General features: G+C 43.7%; 1 protein-coding gene across 1 annotated transcript in view; it reads left to right on the forward strand.

Moving 5' to 3' along the window:
- elfn1a (extracellular leucine-rich repeat and fibronectin type III domain containing 1a) overlaps positions 1-19,256 on the forward strand; it is a 55,801-nt gene that overhangs the window by 21,202 nt on the left and 15,343 nt on the right. The window contains exon 2 of the mRNA XM_030347920.1: positions 16,627-16,765. The gene's annotated coding sequence lies outside the window, so the exon portion shown is untranslated. The remainder of the gene's footprint in view (positions 1-16,626; positions 16,766-19,256) is intronic.

A 19,256-nucleotide genomic window follows, 5' to 3' on the forward strand; every position in this document is an offset into this window, starting at 1 on the left:
ACAGATATGAGTTTGGTGCAAAGCGTATACGTGAGGTGATGATGGTGGTCCGCAACGTTCCGGTGTCTCTCCCTGATCCCTTTTCTTTTTTTTTTTCATGGGTATATTGCCCCTCCCCCGAGCACCAGTGTATGCATGTGTGTAGATTTGTGGGGTCGGCGAATTACAGCTCTTTAATTGGTTTCATTTGGATGCGATCATTGCCTCCATTACCGGCCATTGGTGCATATACCGTCCAATGTAGGCTAGTTCATTTTTTTATGATTATTATTTCGCCCCACCCTCTCCCCCACAGCCCCCTCTGGAAATGAACAATCATGTAGTGTTAATTGATTTCTGCCCCACACTGAGTTGCAACACAATCAAGAGCTCTATAAGCAGTTGTCAACCTTGCTCCTGCGAAATGATGCATTGTGTTGTTACTTACTTTTGCTCTACGTGGCCTACCTATCAATCTTAAGCATTTGAACAAAAAAAACAACAAAGGAGTTAAAGTTTCATGTATGGCTGACAAACATCCACTCCGCAGGGTGAAGAATTTGACGTATAGTGGCTTTAGAAGCATCCTCCCCTTAGGCGACATGAGGATTTGAGGTCTTTGGGTGAAAGTTAACGGTGGTTAACTTCTCAGGGAGTGGCTCCTGAGAGATTGACTCAAGCCTGCCTTTGCTATTGCCGTCGCAACTTCTGGGAGAGCCAGATAGGAGTAAGATGAATCGCATTTGCTTGTGAAGCGGAATTTACTGGCGGTTTAACAAATACAAATACAAGTTTAAACCTAGGGTACTACCAGCAACCACCACAATCCACATCAGGGAATGACTAGAAAATAAAATGTAAGTTTGACACATACGTTATGGAAAAAACAGGGATCTTTATGATATGCTCAAATATATATATATATAATTCTATTAAACATATCGAAAATCTTTAGTCTTGTTGGTTGGATTTTTTCTGCATCAAACTGTTAGACAGCCGGTGTTTTGATGTACCTAATTGTTAATCAATTGCCTTATTTCCATGATTTGGCCATCAAATGATGCATGTTGAGGGCCTCCTCAAGGCTAAGGGCAGGGGATCAAATGATTTGTGCTTTGAATCATAGCAGGCTGCACTGTATTAGTTCTACTGCTCACGTGGAGGCTACACATTAGCATTGGACTCATTCATGGCTGTCAGTGGATCAATACAGCATGTAGTTATCAGTGTGTTTAAGCTAATTCACCCTTGGGATCTGAACGTGCTCTTTAAGGATAATTCTCATTCATGAATTAGTTAAATCATTTATTCACTCATTCTTTATTTATTCACTCACTCACCAATTCACAGATTCACTCACTCAGGTAGAAAGTGACAGACACACTCATTCATTCCTTCATTCACTCAATCACTCAATCATTTAATTGTTGTTAGACATTTTGTCGTTAAGCTGGCACTTTCATCCAAAGCAATTTGCAATGGATGTAGGCATTACAAAAACGCCCTTATTATGGTAGGGGTTAGGGTTCAGCTGGGTTACGGGTGAGGTTTCACAGGTGATCTTGACTATATGCACTTCGTAACATTAGCACTTCTTTAAGTTTATAACAGCATTACTGTTTCAACACCTGTTTGTGCATCAGCAGAGGATGAATAATACCAAGACAGACACGGACCCAACACAACACATAACATATCCTTACGACAAAAGCTGTCAGCAGAACACACATTGGCGCCCAGAGAGAGATTTGGGCCCACCGTATCGTATTTCGAGAACATGTCAATCAAAACTCAAAACGTACACAGCAGGGAGGACAGGGAAACGCTGAGCGACTGGCATCTTTACTCTCCCCCCAGACCCCTCCTCCCCACACACACACACACACACGCACACACACACACTCGTGCAAACAGACACACACATACCCGAGCACCGTCAACACATTAGACTGACAGAGGGAGGAGGAGGACGAAGACACACGTGAAGAGCGCAGTGATTTATACCCATCATTTGCAGCCTTTCATCTGTCCCCCTCGACCCGACCCACTCCACCCCTGCTTCCTAATACGTCTTTGCAAAGGGAGGAGAGGAGGGAGGGAGGGAGGGAGGGAGGGAGGGGGGGAGGGAGGGAGGGAGGGACGCTGGAGGCGAGGAGGAGGGGAGGAAGGAGTGGAGGAAGGGAGGGAGGAGGGGAGGGAGCAGGGAGATGGGGAGGGTTAGGGAGGGGGGAAGGAGGGGAGGGAGGGAGCAAGGGAGGGAGGGCAGGAGGGGAGACGGGGGGGGGGGAGGAAGGAGAAGGCGGAGGCAGCGTGCGGTACGGCACAGTTTGCTCGGACAAGATGTGAGCTTCTTCTTCTGCTCCTTCGACGTCTCCTTCTTCCTGCTGGTAAGCTGTCAAACACCTCCCACTGACAGGCAGTCCTTGCAGTCTTCAAACTGCCTATAGTCCGCCCGGTGTAAAAATGCAGCAAGAAAGAAAGAAAAGCTCCCCCCCCCCAGGGTTCCAGGACAGTCCCCCTCGCTGTCTTCCTGTTAACACTTCACACACACACACAGAAACACACATGGCGCACGCGGCGACGAGTGCGTTGCCAGGGTTTTGCTCTCTAGTAGTTTTTTTTTTTGGTCTTCCGACAGGGCTGAAGTGAAAGTCGCCTGCTATTTCGGAGCTTTGAAAAGAGACAAAATGTTCTCCTGACAATTTCCTCCTCGGACAGACTGTTCACACTCCCCGAGCCGCACCGCCCCTCTCTCCGTCTCAGGTAGCTGCCGTTTGTTCCGATCAATTGGAAGTTTATAAAGACAGTTTGATGAGGCTGATGATTAGAAGGAGGGAGATGACAGACAGATAATTACACAAGGACTTGTTTGCATGAGACTGCTTCGCAGCAGTGGTTCAAACCTCGCTCGAAACCACACTTGAAGGGGTGCTGTCCAAATGTCTCGGCAGTTATTGCACATTTCATGAAGACAATAGGCCACCTTTGGTGACACCCCTGTAACAAATCCCGAACAAATAACTAACTAACCAAAAACTTTGTCAATGAAATTACTTATTACATATTGTGCCGAGCAGCACGAGAAGGATTAGACGAGAGAGCAGGTTAAGCAGTACAACAGTTCCAGGCCTCATACACCCCATAATAACGGAACCGCCTTTATTAATGTCCAGCATGTCACACGAAACACAGCGCACCTAACCAACAACACAACACTCATACCAACGGTGGCGACAACAATGTACACAACAGAACAACAACACAATTACACCCCTACAACAACCAACCCCAACCCCAACCCATGAACCCCACTTAGTTTCCCAACAACAAAGGGACCCAGGAGGGCCCCAAAAGGTCCAGATGACTAGTGACCAATGAACCCCCAGAATCCTTTGCGAAACCGGAGTCCACGGCCGCGGCCGCTACAATATCATTATCTGGGTTGATACATTTCAGACACATTCGATGAACGTGGGATGCCAGGGAAACGAAAATCCGGGAGGTGAGCCATTTGAGAAAGTGTGCCTCCTGTCTTGTTTGCCAGCAGTAGCTGGGATGCTGTTGGATTTATTGTTAAGAAATAAGGTTGACTTCAGCTCTCCACTGTTGCCATAATAACAAATCAATGTCACCCCTCCATTAGGTAAAAGCGCGGCTGATTAGAGAAACGACAGAGGGATTTTAGGGGCCCTTAAAGGACTTGGTTGCTTAGGAGCTGATCGCTCCACAGTACCTAAGGAACTGCTTGGTTGCCTCAGTCATCTCGCCTGTTTTCAGATGAGTGGTGAATATATTAAAATAATACATTTAGTGCCTCCACTGGGGCCTCCATTTTAAACGGTCAAACGTAACCTTGATCCGTGCGAATACACCTCCATCCCTTCACAACTCTGTAATTGACTACCGCTATCGTTACCCCACCGACCAAACCCTCCACTAACCAGATTTTCTGAAATCCGAACGCTGCTTTGCACTCTGTACAGCTGTTTGGGAGAATCGTGCTGGTGCACCACGTAGACGTTTTTGTAGCTACTTAAACTTTGCATGCATGCATTCATTGTTCTCAGCCTCACACTTGTCAGTCGCTTTGGATAACAGCACCTGCTGAACGACTCTATGTACATGCTTACGTACATTCGGGATACTGCACCACCATGACTTTGTACTCGGAATGGTATCAGCTCATGCTTGTTCTTCCGAGGCAGCAATGGATGGAGATAGGAGGGAGGTAATTACCCTCGCGAGTGTGGGATTGTTTTACATTCTGATTCCGTGATTAGCGTTTGTAAGTCTTTCCAGCAGTCTCAGTCAGGAAGGCAGCCCCTTCCCACAATAGCATCTTAAATAATGGCCTCTCATTCGCTATGCATCATTGTAAGGATAAAAGCTCTCTGAATCCAAGTCTGCCACCGGGAAGTCATTAACAGCTGCAATTTAAATAAAAGTGAGAGGCAGGTTTCTTTCTTTCTTAATCTTCTCCTAGGCGTGCACTGTGCATAAACCTGCAACGATACGTGCCTTGGGGATGGCAAGTAGTGCAATTTCTATTGCAGGTTTATATTTCTGTGCGTCTCTTGGTTGGGGTATGATGATTTTGTGTGCTTTTTCTCAAGGTGGGGTTGTGCATGTTTTTTTGTTTGTGTGTTTTATTCAGGGGGTTAAAGCATTTAGAAAAAAACCTGTCCTCCCGCCAATAAAAAGAGCAGCAATCCACCATCCAGGATATTTCTCTCTCTCTCTCTCTCTCTCTCTCTCTCTCTCTCTCTCTCTCTCTCTCTCTCTCTCTCTCTCTCTTCTCTCTCTTTCTCTCTCTCTCTCTCTCTCTTCCTCTCTCTATCATCCTCTATCACTCACTATCTCTCAGTGCAAGGCCGCTGCCCAGCCAGGTAGAAGCACATGGGGCAAGGCTGGCGTAAAACGCTAGCCTACTCATTACACTTTAGTGAACAAAATCCCTGCCTCCGCTCTCAGACTCCATAAATAATGAAAGCAAAAAAAAAGAAGGAGAAAGAAAAACATTGGAATTGTGCATGGACACACACACATCAACAACAACACACAAACGCACCGAAGCCTTATAAAGGAAGCATTTTAAGGCCTTGTTGGCGCTGGCTTTGAACAAGGGTGAGATGTGTGTGTGTGTGTAGGTTGGTGTGAATGTGTGGTGCGTGGGTGGGTGGGAGATTGGCGGGTGGGGGTGGGGGCTGAGGATGGGTGGCTGGGCGGGGGCTCCAAAAGACTAGAAGTGTGAAGAAAAGCTGTGGGGTAGAGAAATGAGTATAGCACAGCGTACGGGAGCTATGGGAGCAAGACAGCCAGTCGCTCAAACTTCCCAACAAACGATCCCCGAAGAACAATGTCCATTTAACGAAGCATGTTCTTTTTAATGTTAGTTGAAGATGTGGACATTTTATGTTCTTTCTCCTTTCTTTCTCTTGATGGAAGAACGTGGCTCGACCCAAAGACCTTTTGCATGAGAGAAACGCACAAATGAATGAGCGCCGAAATTAGGACAGGCAAGAAAGAGGACAGGAAGGAAAGACAAAGACAGACGGAGCCGAGTGGCGCGAGAGATAGAATGAGCGGAAAGAAGAAAAGCATGTGTGAGAGGGAGAGAGAGAGAGCGTGAGAGAGAGAGAGAGAGAGAGAGAGAGAGAGAGAGAGAGAGAGAGAGAGAGAGAGAGAGAGAGAGAGAGAGAGAGAGAGAGAGGTAGAGAGGTAGAGAGGTAGAGAGAGAGAGAGACAGAGCGAGAAAGAGAGAGAGAGACTTACTTGCCTCTGGCAGCTTGCTCGCCGCAGTGTGCTGTTGGTAGAGAAAGAGTGTGAGAGGGAGAGAGTTTCAGAGGTAGAGAGAGAGAGAGTCAGGGAGAGATGAGGCGGTGAAAAGATAAGCTTTATTAATGGCGTGTTGAGGCGAAGCCTTCGTTTAGTATCAGCGTTTATACTTTATTAATGTCACCTGGAGTAACATGGAGCTCTTATACCCGCCCTGTGGCGGCGTGGAAGGGTTTACATGTGAGCCGGGGCCTCTGAATCCATTACACATGATACGGTGGGGAGACGAGCCTAGCAGATAGCTACTGATACACTATTATATGCCCTCGGAGCAGCCGGCAGCGCAGAAAGCCCTACAGCTAGTGCTCTCTGATGTATTTTACGCCATGGAGTAATTACAGGGCAGACCACGTAGAATCCGTATTGAACTCTTCAGTTGCTGGTCACCGCCTTGTTTGTTTATGTTTCTTCAGGTTTTGGATGAGGAGCCTACACTTTGTATTTATCGATCTTACGACTTTGATCTTTTATGTGTTTTTATGTTTTCGTGTCCATCATTGGCGAAATCTTCTTTTTTTTCTCGACACGCCAAAAGGTTTGCCTTCTTTGTGTATGTCGCCACGCTGACTGAAGTGGAGTGTGTTGCATTTACATTCAAGAAGTGTTAATTTAGGCAAGACTCACCAGGTAAGACAAATGAGACTGAGTCAATCTGAAAGAGTGCGTGTCCAAAATTGACGTTAATGCAACTGATTACTTTCTTAAAGACCCTAGTTTGACTAGAACTTGAATGAATGGCTTCTCTGTTCCTGATCGTGCTCTTTGATTGGGTCACGACAAAACCTGATGCATCTCTCTGATGCCCGTTCAGTAAGTGAGCAACGGAAATGAACACAGGCGACATCACTCTGACAAACTAATCAAATAATAATCCATACATCTTTGATCCACCAAGAGCTACTTGCTACTTCTATGCTACTTCTCTAAACAAGGCCAACGGAATCTCATTAGCATAGTATACACACCTTACAAAGACCGATGTTTATACACTTTCGCATGTATAGATAAATATATAGAAATATATATATATATAGACTATGCAATTTGTATAGCACTTGGCAGAGCCTTAAGCATGTGTGTGGTTTGTCAATATGTTTTGTTGGCCGGATCAGCCCGAGATCAATAGCGCATCGCTGTGGCCGCCAATGTGCAGAATACTGTAAAGTCATCGGGTTAGCATCGCTTCGGTACGCAAGCAAGTCCCTTCCCCTTCTGCCTTCAGCGGGTACATCCACGTCTCCGTGAAATTGTAACCATGTCCACAAATCGTCAAATACAGAACAACAGTATTGAATGAGGAACATCATTGAACCATGCTTTGTTTCCAACTTTTATAGCATCTGAGCATCCTGGCTTGATATGTAGTTAAAAAGCCAAATAAACTGTCAGTGAACAGGGTATTCAAATGTTATTGAATCCTTTCGAGTAGACGACCAAAAATATATTAGGAACACACTAAATATATAAAACCAAATGATGGTCCAATCCCATCGTCATCACTTTCCATCTCATTTCTTCTAGCCTCAGACAACGATTGACTCATTATTAAGTCGACATTGTAAGACATTGTCGGTTTTCCATATAAACTGTTAAACCCCCAACCCCCTCCTTTGATATGAATAAGGAAGACATCACACGCTGAAGGCCTTCAGTGACTGGTTGGCTTCCAGCCCAACTCCCAGTAGAAGCTCCGTCAGAGCGACCGATGCATTAGTAACCCCTCCGCCCCACACACACACACACACAAACACACACACACACGCACACACCTCTTCCTGAAGCCATCCCATGAATCAGCCCTGGCAGGAGCCATCAATATGGAGATGGATGAATGATGACTTGAGTGCAGACACTTAGCTACTTGGAACTCCTTGTCTCTCTGTTTGGTAAGTGCTGATTGAATGAAATATAAAAAGGGGAGGAAAGATGAAAATGAAAAGGGCTTCGGTAGAGCTCAAAGGGCTTGGGTCAGTTGTATTAATGGCTGAATCATCTGGGCATTTGTAATAATGACTTGGGTTGAGACATGTGGTTGCTGTGGTATGATATATAGGACCGTGTAAGCACCTTTTAAGCACCACCGTATTGTGGTAGGGGACAGGGCGTGGGGGCGGACACTGTTGTTACAATTTATGTTCATGTTTATAGTTTGAACGTTGCGCGCATATACATTTTGTAGAATATCCGCACAATAAGGTGTAACCAAGTCCAAAAATACTGCTGCATGATTGTGGACATCACAGGTGGTGTGTTATAAGCTGATACGTTGAGATATGTCATTTAGGCGGACATTCTCCAAGAAACGGGGTGATAGTTAAAGAGGAATAAGAAGAAAATAAGAAAGAATAAGAAAATAATATTGTTGTCGATATTGTTTGTCGAGCAGGCGGGCACTTTTTATTTATAAATGCATCATATTTTTTTTTTCAGTTCTGTATAGCAAAGTGAAACTTGAGTGACTTGGTCATGCATACTGTCAATCACAATGGCTTTACATGCCTGAGCCTCGGGTTACGTCCAAGCCTTTGTATTATAGATGATGTCTATTCATTTTGCTCTATGAATTATTCCATTCATTGAAAGGATCAAACATGATTATGTTAATGATTGCCCAACAACACAAGGAAAGTCAGATGAGATGGAGGTATATATGCAGGTGAAATAAATAAGGTCCAGGTTTACAGATACATATTGATGCAACGCTTTCAAACACTGTGCATTAGGTTGGCCAGGCTTTCATCTTGAATAATATGTTGATGACGGACAATGGTGTTCAGGAAAGTTCCTGAAAGCAACAAAGAGATGTTATGTCCTTTTGTTGAGATCACTTTGACAGAATAAATTCTGCCAGGTTTCCTTTTGTGAGAGTATGCTATCTGTAGAATGCTTAACTGGGACATCTTTACCTACCCTTCGCTCAAAGGGCAGACGCAAGGGAACAGCAACACCTGATATTTAGAACCTGAAGTGTAATGAATTTATGGACCTGAGAGAATGAATCCAGCAGTGGTAGAAATCGACCCTCCACATTAAACCAGTGTTTAACAGGCAAACCGTCCAAACTTTCTCTCTAGAGGTCCATCAATGAATGGCTGGTCAATTTCACCCCTTCTTAAACTCTGGAACAAAGTCAAAGAGTGTGCGTGCGCATGCATGTGTGTGTGTGTGTGTGTGTGTGTGTGTGTGTGTGTGTGTGTGTGTGTGTGTGTGTGTGTGTGCGTATGAGTCTGCTACTTTTGCGTCTATGTGTGTATTCTTTCATGCGTGTGTGTGTTTCTGTGTTTGATCCCATGTGTGTGTGTGCATGTGCCAGTGCATACTTGTCGCATACTTCTGTGTGTGTGCCTATTTGTCTCCTACTTCTACTTCTATGTGTGTGTCTGTTTGTGCGTAGGTGTGTGTGATACCATGTGGGTGTGCACGTACGTGTTCATATTTGCCGCATAAGTGTGTGTGTGTGTGTGTGTGTGTGTGTGTATGTGCATGTACGTGTGACCGTGTGCGTGTGCGTGTGGCCGTGTCAAGGTGGCAGTCCATTTCCTCCTTTTCTCGTGCTGTCGAGCAGTGCGGGAGTCGCTCCCTGAAGCCAGCCAAGTGCTCCACCCGACTCTGCCTACGCTCAGCTTGGCTGGCGTCCCAACTCTCCCACACCCCCCCCCCCCCCCCCCCCCCCCCCCCCCCCCCCCCCCCCCCCTCCCCTTTGGTCACGGAGCAGGACGCTAGGTGTACCTCGTTCTCCCCGGGCTGCCTATGCAGAGGTTGTTCCCTATGGCCGACACCAATAACCCACAGGAAGGGTACACAGCCGCTACAGACACGCAATCCCTCACGCCGGGTGACGTCGGCGCGTTACGTCAGCAACGACGCAGACCATTGAACACACTTTAATGGGCTCTGTGCCAAGCGGAGAATGGGCGGCAGGCGGGGGGAGGAGGTCGGTGGTGGTGACGGGGGGGGGGGGGGATGTTGAATGTCTATTGGTTTGCATGCCTCAGCAATCCGGTGGTGGAGGACTTTCTTTTATTTATTTATTTTTGAGACCTTTGCCAATAACTGCACATTTCTATGAGGCATTAAAGGAGGGGCACAGTAGCGGGATGGAGCAGCAAGCCTTTATCGGACTCAGAATCCACTTTACTTACTTGGCCTGATTCAGAGCCGTTAGGCTGCGGATAAAGCGGTTGTAGGTCGTACTTTTTCGTCCTTTATGCTTAAAATAACTCCTTTAGATCCGCCCCCGGAGCTCTGACACAGTGTCTGAGTCGGAGCCTCGCTTCATTGAGACGAATGCGGCCGCCCTGAGCGTACAATAGGCCAACCTTGTAGGATCAACCGAGGAAGAATGAAAGCATGAAATGAATTCATCAGTCGTCTGATACGGAAAGTAAAATATGCAGTTATGGACTGTTTCCATTATGACTTGCACTCAAGTCCACGCAATTTTGAGGTCGTTTTCTTTGTAATAATGCGAAAGCAGCAAACTCACTCAACACATTATGCATGGGTCATTTTTGTGTGTTTCAAATATTTAATAATAAATATATTACAAAACAATACAACTTTTTCATATGCTGATGTGTTAAAACCATGGCACAACGCCATTGTGTTCTACTGTATGAGAGCACAAAATGCAATCCATCCAAAAATGTCGGATTTTGGAAAAAAACAACAACACGCTGTAGAATAAATGCTTTTTCACCGTGAAAGGAGCCTGCGTCAATTATGCCTTCGTGCCATGGCTTGGCTTTCTCAGCCCCAAGCTGGAGGGAAATCTACTAAAAGCCTCCTGTTATATTGCCTGCGACCGCCTTCTACTCTACATAACCAGGATAATAACAAATTACCCACGGTGCTACTCAAGAAATCCTCCCTTTTGTATATCTAAAGTCCTTACTGCCTTTCAGAAAGAAAAAACACTTTGAATGTCTTGCTTTACAAGAATCCCATAGAGTGGTTGCAGTGGTTTGTTGCATAGTTTAGTACAAAGGCCATATGTCTTCACATTGCGCCTCGGTTCGGATCCCATAGTGGCTCTGACTATTCTGGGATGCGAGGAGAGGAGACCAGCAAAGACCAACCACTATGTCTAAAATACCCAGTGTGTTGTCACTTAACAGCCCACTGAGTTATTCACCCATACGTGTACGCTCTGTCTAAGGCAGCGGCCAGCAGGCATGTTCATACGGTACTGTGCACTATCGTGTTGAGTGCGTGTTGTGGGTAGCCTGTCCATTTATGGGGGTCAAAGGTTAAGTACACTGCTTGCAGATGTTGAAATAATGGATCCACGTGACATTGTCAAGATATCCCATGTACAGAGATAACAGAGATAACCCCCCAGCACATACACACACACACACACACGCACGCACGCACACACGCACGCACGCACGCACGCACGCACGCACGCACGCACGCACGCACGCACGCACGCACGCACACACACACACACACTAACACACATCATTAAACAGCAAAGGAATAAAATTCATTTTAGTTTTGTTTAATTTATTATTGTGTAACACCCATGGATACGAAAAGGTATTGAAATTCAAATGAAAGAACATTATTAACTGCCACAACTGCTCTAGATATGCCATATCTATCCACACAACTTTTTGCTGGCACATTTATTACTGGTGATAATTAAGTGATGCTTTTGCAGAAGCCTCTCCTTGGTAACCCAGTGCTGTTTGAGATAAGTTTATCAGCCGCAGGAAACAGAAAGCTGGGAGATAAAAGCAGACGTAATTACAGCCCTATGTCATGTTGGTGTCGCATAAAAAAATAATTATATATATATATATATGTTTATAACATATATATGTTTCATCTGAGAAACACTTCTGAGTCAACATTGCAACGGTGTACTGCGGTATATTAAGCTGAATCAGTTTCATGCCTGCTGGATCTGTTTGCTTAATTTATATTCTTTCAATGCATGAATGTTCTGAGGTATGAAAGGTAATGGCTAGTATAAGTCACCCAAGCAACGGTAAAGGCTGAAAGACGAGATTAATCTTGCAGGGCAATGCGTTTTTCGTGGTGTGCTGCTGTACCTATGGTGCACGGACAAGATCATTCTCCCCAAGACAGGAATTATTAAACATCATCACTGCTGCGGCGGTCAAGAAAAAAAAGTGTTGATATTAGGAATAAGTAGAGGAGAAAGCACACATGCTTTATACTCTTTGGCTATCAGCAAGCTCATTCTGTTGTTTCAACAAAGCTTTTTTTCCTCAAAGTGTTGCACATTTTATGATCCTGGGCTTGTTGGTAGGTGTAAGTGCGTATGTGCTTATTGGGTTGTTTTTGTTGCTGTTTGTGTGTGTGAATGTGTGTGTGTGTGTGTGTGTGTGTGTGTGTGTGTGTGTGTGTGTGTGTGTGTGTGTGTGTGTGTGTGTGTGTGTGTGTGTGTGTGTGTGTGTGTGTGTGCATGTGTGTGTGTGTCTGTGTGCTTGCATGTGTGTGTTTGTGTGTTTGCGTTAGTGTGTGTGTGTCGGTGTGTGTGTTTGTGTGCGTATGTGTGTGTTTGGATGTGTGTGTCTTTGCGTGTGTGTGTGTGTGTGTGTGTGTGTGTGTGTGTGTGTGTGTGTGTGTGTGTGTGTGTGTGTGTGTGTGCGTGCGAGTGCGTGCAAGTGTGCGTGTGTTATTGTTTGTGTATTCGTCTGGCTTACAGTTTGTAGAAAGTAAAACCATCCTCTTGTCCACTGGGAAGACTAGAGCTCTCAGGCTATGCTGTGATGAAAATAAATCTAACAAACAGGTGCAGGATAGAGAAGTTGTTCAGGGTGTTTGGCTCCCAGCCAAAAGGTACCGGGAACGAGCCCCCCAACCCACTAAGCACACACACACACACACACACACACACACACACACACACACACACACACACACACACACACACACACACACACACACACACACACACACACACTCATAGGCAGCCTACATGTAGGTATCCTTTTAGTGTTTCTGAAAACAATGTAAGCATCATTGGATGCAAGCATCTCAGAGTTAGGTGCGAAATAGCCATGTCACCTGCACAAAACATTTATAAAGCACGTAGTAGATGACTCCAACGCTATCTCCACCTATTAAAATGAGTTTACATAACAACTTATTCACAAGGAGTGAGTCTGGAATACACTAGAAAAAGACTACATGTGTTCCAGCATGTAGGTATTTCTAAAGAAGTGTGCATGGAAATCCACACTTTAGTTCTGTGCAGAGTTTGCTTTATCTGCTGAACTAAATGCATAAATGCATCAGCCATTCAGTTAAGTTACCCGATCTTTGTTTGGTAATTCCTTGTTATCATACTTAGTGTAATTAATAGAGTTTGGATCGTGCACCAGTGGCGGGAGTGCTGGAACTAAGTATTCACTGTGTTTATAAATAAATCACATTTAAAATGGGGACTTCTAAAATCAATGTAGATCTAGATTATATCTTGATTAAAAAAGATTATTAAAGTGTATATGCATGGGTGCAAACTTTTTTTTCTATGCATGCATACCGTTTTCATGTACTGTCAAAGTCCACGAGGCGGGAGAGAAATTGTCATACGTAGTTGGAATCCATTTCATGGATTTATTTTCAATCGAAACACGCCAATGCAGTTTGTTATTTATGCACTTCCCACAATAATATATGTGCACTTTTGGCAAAAGTGTTTTAATTGAGTGAACACATTAAAGTCAACGACCATACACAAACATATTGATCAATCAAACATGTGATCAATGTTGAGCGTATGATGACAATTGTAGCAATTGCAGAATGGTGGAAAAAGGTTTCCCAAAGCCATCAGATATGAGTACAGCAGAGCTGTGGCTAGACAAGAGAAAGCCATGGTCAGCCCTTCTTTATCAATTTTTTCTCATGAGATTTACAAAGATTTATAAAAAATAAAGCAATATTTCCCTTGATGCATTTGATATTCATCTGTTTTGCTTTTTGTGTTTACAACCTTAACTTGACCAAACAAGATTAGGCCTACTTAGACAAAAGGTGTATAAAACCAAGTCCCAACACACTTAGATGCACTTAGAGGCGCACACTTAGAGGCTGATTGCAGTCACATTTATTTTTTCACTGTATTGTTTGATTCATGTTGGACTCATGATTGTGCATAAATGTTGTTTGTCTTGATTGTGAAAAACTTTTAGTATAATTTGAAGGTCAAAATGATGAGCAGAGACTCAGGGTCCTGTGAGCTCTTATTTTGTGAGCCATTCCAGAAGATTCTTAACACTGCACTTTCATCAGACACTTGTTGTGGACATCATATAGGTTAGCTTAGATGTAATTAGCCAAACCAATTAAAATGGCTAAATATCTGTTTTCTCCTTTACAAAAAAATATTAGAATGGGATTTACTTTTTTTGAAAATCCAAAAATCAATGTTGAAGTTTAAAATGGCGGTGCTGCCTTTGTATTTATAGCTATAGTTTCATTGAGAGGGCTTATCTGACTCTCATGGCTATCAAGGCTTAGTGAATAATGAAGCAACGCAATTAACCGCAATCTAGCGTTCTCAGCAGAAAAGTTAAAAAAAGCAGGGCCACTTTAAATTGGCCCCTTTAAGTTAAACAATAATGTTACATCGTAAATCTGGGGTAATAATATTACATCACATCGCACATAAAGCATTCATGACTTCATGGCAACGCAATCTTGGCTTCCAGCTGTGCTTGAATAAGTCATCCTGTCACATTGCCGTGTGACGATGGCAGTGTTTGATGCCATGCGGGGTAAATAGGGCCTTTTATATTAAATAGCACCATTGCTAAATTGGTAATGTATCCCACAGATGCATGGTGGCTGCTCTGGTAATGCAGAAGTTGCATGAGTTGAGTTGAACCATTGTCATGAGGGAGAGATGTCCAGCAAGCCCTCAATTGACTGGGTTCATCTTTGTTTGTTTTTTTCCAGTATGAGTTATAGTCACAGGGCTTTAAGTAGCCTCTGAAGAAACGATAAACGCACCCGGTAGAGTATATAGGACCACTGCCAATGCGGTAGGATTCACTAATACGTGTGGTATATCATCCACAGCTGATCTCATCCCACACGTAGCATCCCGCCCACACACACACACGCACACACACACACACACACACACACACACACACACACACACACACACACACACACACACACACACACACACACACACACACACACACACACACACACACACACACACACACACACACACACACATGTTGGAACCTTTTACTCTTGTCTTTTGGGAGAGGAGGAAGTATCTTTCATTCTCTTCCGCTGGTTGGCTGTGGATGAGTCCCGACCTCTTTGACCACGTATTGATTCATGCGGCCGACAGTGTTTGTCTGGAACAAAACGAAATCCAAATAAAGCTTTAGATTGAAGCGAGGGTATGGAAGAATGAGAGCTATAGGTCTCAACGGGAACCACATGACCGGTGGTTAACAGGTCAGGGCACTGGCCTTTGACGTGGAGCTTGTGAGTTCCTCATGAAGAGAGGATATTTACGATGCCTGTGATGTGTTTCTGTGGGAGTGTGGCGAAGGCCCTGCTCCATCGGAAGCAGTGCTGACAGTAGGGCAGCTGTAGGTTTGAACCTGGCAAGGACAAGAGACGCAGCCTGATAGAATTCACACACTGGGTCACTGGACAGCTAAGTGGAGCCATTACCGGGAGTAATTAAAATATCTCTCCCAAGGACTCCTCCTTTCTCCTGACACTTTCTTTCTTTCTTTCATCCTTTTTCTTCTTCCTTTCTTTCTTTCCATCCATATTCTCATTGGTTTTCTCCTCTTGGTTCATGTTAACATTTATTCTCATTGATTTATTTCTTGAATAGTGATTCTCTTCATTAACATTTTCATTTATTCTCATTGATTTATGTCTTGAATAGTGAGTCTCTCGGTTCATTTTTATAATTATTCTCATTGATTTATTTTCTCAATAGTGTTCTCTCTTGGTGGACTACTTCTCAGACAGCAGTGTCACAAGCTCATACATTTGATCTCCATAGCATTAAATACAGTGTATGTATACTTATTCATTTCAAGATGTATTTGTGCATACAGTTATGATGTTTCACTACATTATCATGATGCCCATGATAGCTTTCCTCCTCTTCTATACTCTTCAGAGACCACTTTCCCTGCTCACTGGGGAGAAGGCATTTAAAATCAATTGCCACATATTAGCAAGCGTTCGTTGAGTATAAATATTGATCGACATGGGTCTTTAAGAAGCACACATAAGCGTGCTCATCGCCTCCATGCATGCTTTAACATTTATGAAACATAGGCTACTAAGGAAGAAGGACGAAGAATCACATGGGAATAGATTAAATTTGATTAGGCGCTGTGACGTGCCATTTGACCTGTTCTGAGAAACATAATAGATCAGCTTTTCATTAAAATAATTGAACATTGCCCACGATCCCTCAGGGGGGGCTGGCGGTGTCTGAGGCTAATTCTTATTCATCTCATAAGAAGTCATTACGGTGACACAGAGAAACTGTGTTCTTCGGTTAATTAGAAGGACTAACTTTGCCATGGTGCGAGAAAGATAATTTCATTTTCTGGTTTCTATTCTAGAAAAAAAAACTAATCCCGGTCATTTCGCCATGAGACTAATCAGCGGGGCTGAAACAAACCGAGAAATACTAAAAGCATGACCTATTGAAGAGGCCTCTTTCATCGTTCTCCGTCCAACCCTTTCATTGCTGTGCCTTGTCTCTCGCCTAATAGCATCTATAAATATCGTTTCTCTCATCAATGACACTTATATCTATACTTTTTCTTTGCTTAGGGCTCCAAAAGACGAGAGCCATCACCACCACCACCACCAACTCCACCACCACCGCCATCACCAATAAAAAAACCTTCATCCGGCGTGGGGAAGCCAGAGATGCCCTCCCATGCTGGGATCTTCTTCACACACTCCAGGGGTAGGTGTGAAAGAGACGCCCAGGGGCTTGTGTAGTGCAGACTACTTGTGTCAATGCAACTGTTGCATGAGTAACACCCTCCTTAAGAGGATCAGCAGCGAATCAGTGCAGCCAGTGCATTGTTAATCCTCCTCCTTCTCCTCCAGCACACCTTGAGTGCAGCATTGGCAGACCTGTCAAGTGACACAAGACATGTGAAGGGGGAGAACATTCCCAGGCTCTGAATGTTTATGCAGCTTTTTCGGTTCAACTTGGTGTCAGGGAAGGCTTTCATGACTTTCATGCAGGTTTCAAGCCATCACAATTCATATTTGTGTTTGTGTCTTTCTGGGGGTGGTTGGAATTGCATTCCTGTTTGTTTTTTTTACTTGCGACATGAAATGTTTATAAATTCTTCAACAAGTGTCTGCAAACTCAGACGACAATTACTGTCCCAATTTGCCAGAAATAACAGAAAACCATTCCACAATGTTCCTCGAAAACTATTGCAACCTTCTTTTTGAACAAAAATGTATAAACTAGTACATTTAGGGGTAAGGAGGTTTGGTGGTGCATGTTCCCTGCAGGTTAAACACTAGGAGACCTGTTTGTCCCATAGGAGTCGGTCCTGTGGAGCATTAAACCGTTACACGGCTGTGTACATCCATACAGATCATCCACTGCATGGGAACACAACCTAACTGCTGACAAGTGTCAGAACTGTCATCGAAGTCTATACCTAGGACACGCTTCAATCTCATCATCTTTTTTTCTCTGATGATGCTGTCAAATATGTAATTATGATAAATCAATGTTCAAAGTAATGCAAGTAATTATAGAGGTTTTGATTGATTTGAGGGTGCTTGTGGGTTGTGGCCCTCTTTTTCTCCACAGAGAGGTAAACTGTTCTCTCTTTTTGCGGTTTTCTGGTTTAAAGTTGTCCCCCTCACTTTTCCATTCAGTCTGGGGTTTTTGCTTTATTCACAAATCTCCCTGTCTGAAAAAAAGGAAAAGGAAAAAGCTGTAGAAAGGTTTGTCCTTTGCTTCCTCGATTGGAGGTCCATTTTGTGCGAGTGCTTAAAAGAAGGAAAAAAGGAAAGGCTTGCTCTAAAATGGAACCAAAATTAAACCCAGATTGTGTGATAGGGGATTGTGCCATGTTTGGTGGCTTGGATGCCACATCCACTTTGAGGAATATGCTGTGATAAATGGTATCATAAATGAGAATATACAACCGGTGGCCATTCTGCTATTGGCACACATTGCTCATTATGAGGATATTTTCACACACACAAAAAAACACATTTTCTGCTTTGTATTTCACACACAGCAGTAAACCTGACAACACTGGATTATGCATTCACCTGTCTGCATGCATAAACCACTCTGGAATATACAGTGCATTTTTTTTTGCGGAAGATATTCCCAGGGTCCAATTGACCAAGAATATTTTTTAGGATGGGTAGAGCTCGGAAAATAATTCAGCGGCTTCCATTTCACAACCAGGTTATCGATCTTTCTACAAATGGGATTTTCCTCTTCCGACGTCTTCAGATGTCAAATGCTTTGTTAGAGAATTGGTTTCTGTATTTCCATGTCTTATTTTGATAGAGACACACATGTCTTCCTATACTGTAACAGACACGTGTGACATCAGTTTTCTGATTAAGTTCTCAGTACATAGCCATCTCAGAGATTGTTCCCTATAATCCATATCGATGTTTTATCTTGGCTAAACTTCCACTGAAATATAAGCTTTGAATATCTTTACTCAAAAACCACAGTTCATATTCCTATCAATCGCCATCATAGTTCATAATTCACAGTCTCACCGTGCCGTCCATAATAGTGGAGACGTATAGCTACCATACAAAATACCGTGATAGATAGATGGCCATGAGATGGAATTGCACACCTGTCGCAGGGAACAATTACGAAGAGTTGTTATTCTTGTTTTTTTGCACGTCTTTCTCTTTTTTTGTCTTTACTTTTTTGCCTGTAGACATGCGGAAACAGTGACTCATACAGTACCACTGATGAAGGGCGGAATCGTGCAGTGGTTGCAATGAGAGGGTAATTAGACAAAGAAGAAGAACAAGGAGGAGAAGAAGAAGAAGAAGAAGAAGAAGAAGAAGAAGAAGAAGAAGAAGAAGAAGAAGAAGAAGAAGAAGAAGAGGAAGAAGATGTCAAAAAATAATCAGAATTTTTTTTATCCTCAAGGGCAGCGAGGGCGGGATGGTGGTTTGATGAAGCCCTAAAGAGCATCACTTTTGAATACTTCTTCACAGGCTGGACATTAGTAGTCCAGTCTTCTTTGGGTGGATGCAGTAAGTGGCCGCTTGCACTTCATGCCGCAGTGCTGTCGACGGAACCGGTTGTACCCTTAACGATACTCACTAACAGAAAAGCTACCATATCTATAATGGTATGAATTTTCAGCCCTTTTAACTATTTATTTGACCAATAGATAAATCAATTAACACAATAATCACTGGTTTACAGTGCCATCGTT

This window comes from Gadus morhua, chromosome 2, assembly GCF_902167405.1.
Source record: "Gadus morhua chromosome 2, gadMor3.0, whole genome shotgun sequence".
NCBI classification, from domain to species: Eukaryota; Metazoa; Chordata; class Actinopteri; order Gadiformes; family Gadidae; genus Gadus; species Gadus morhua.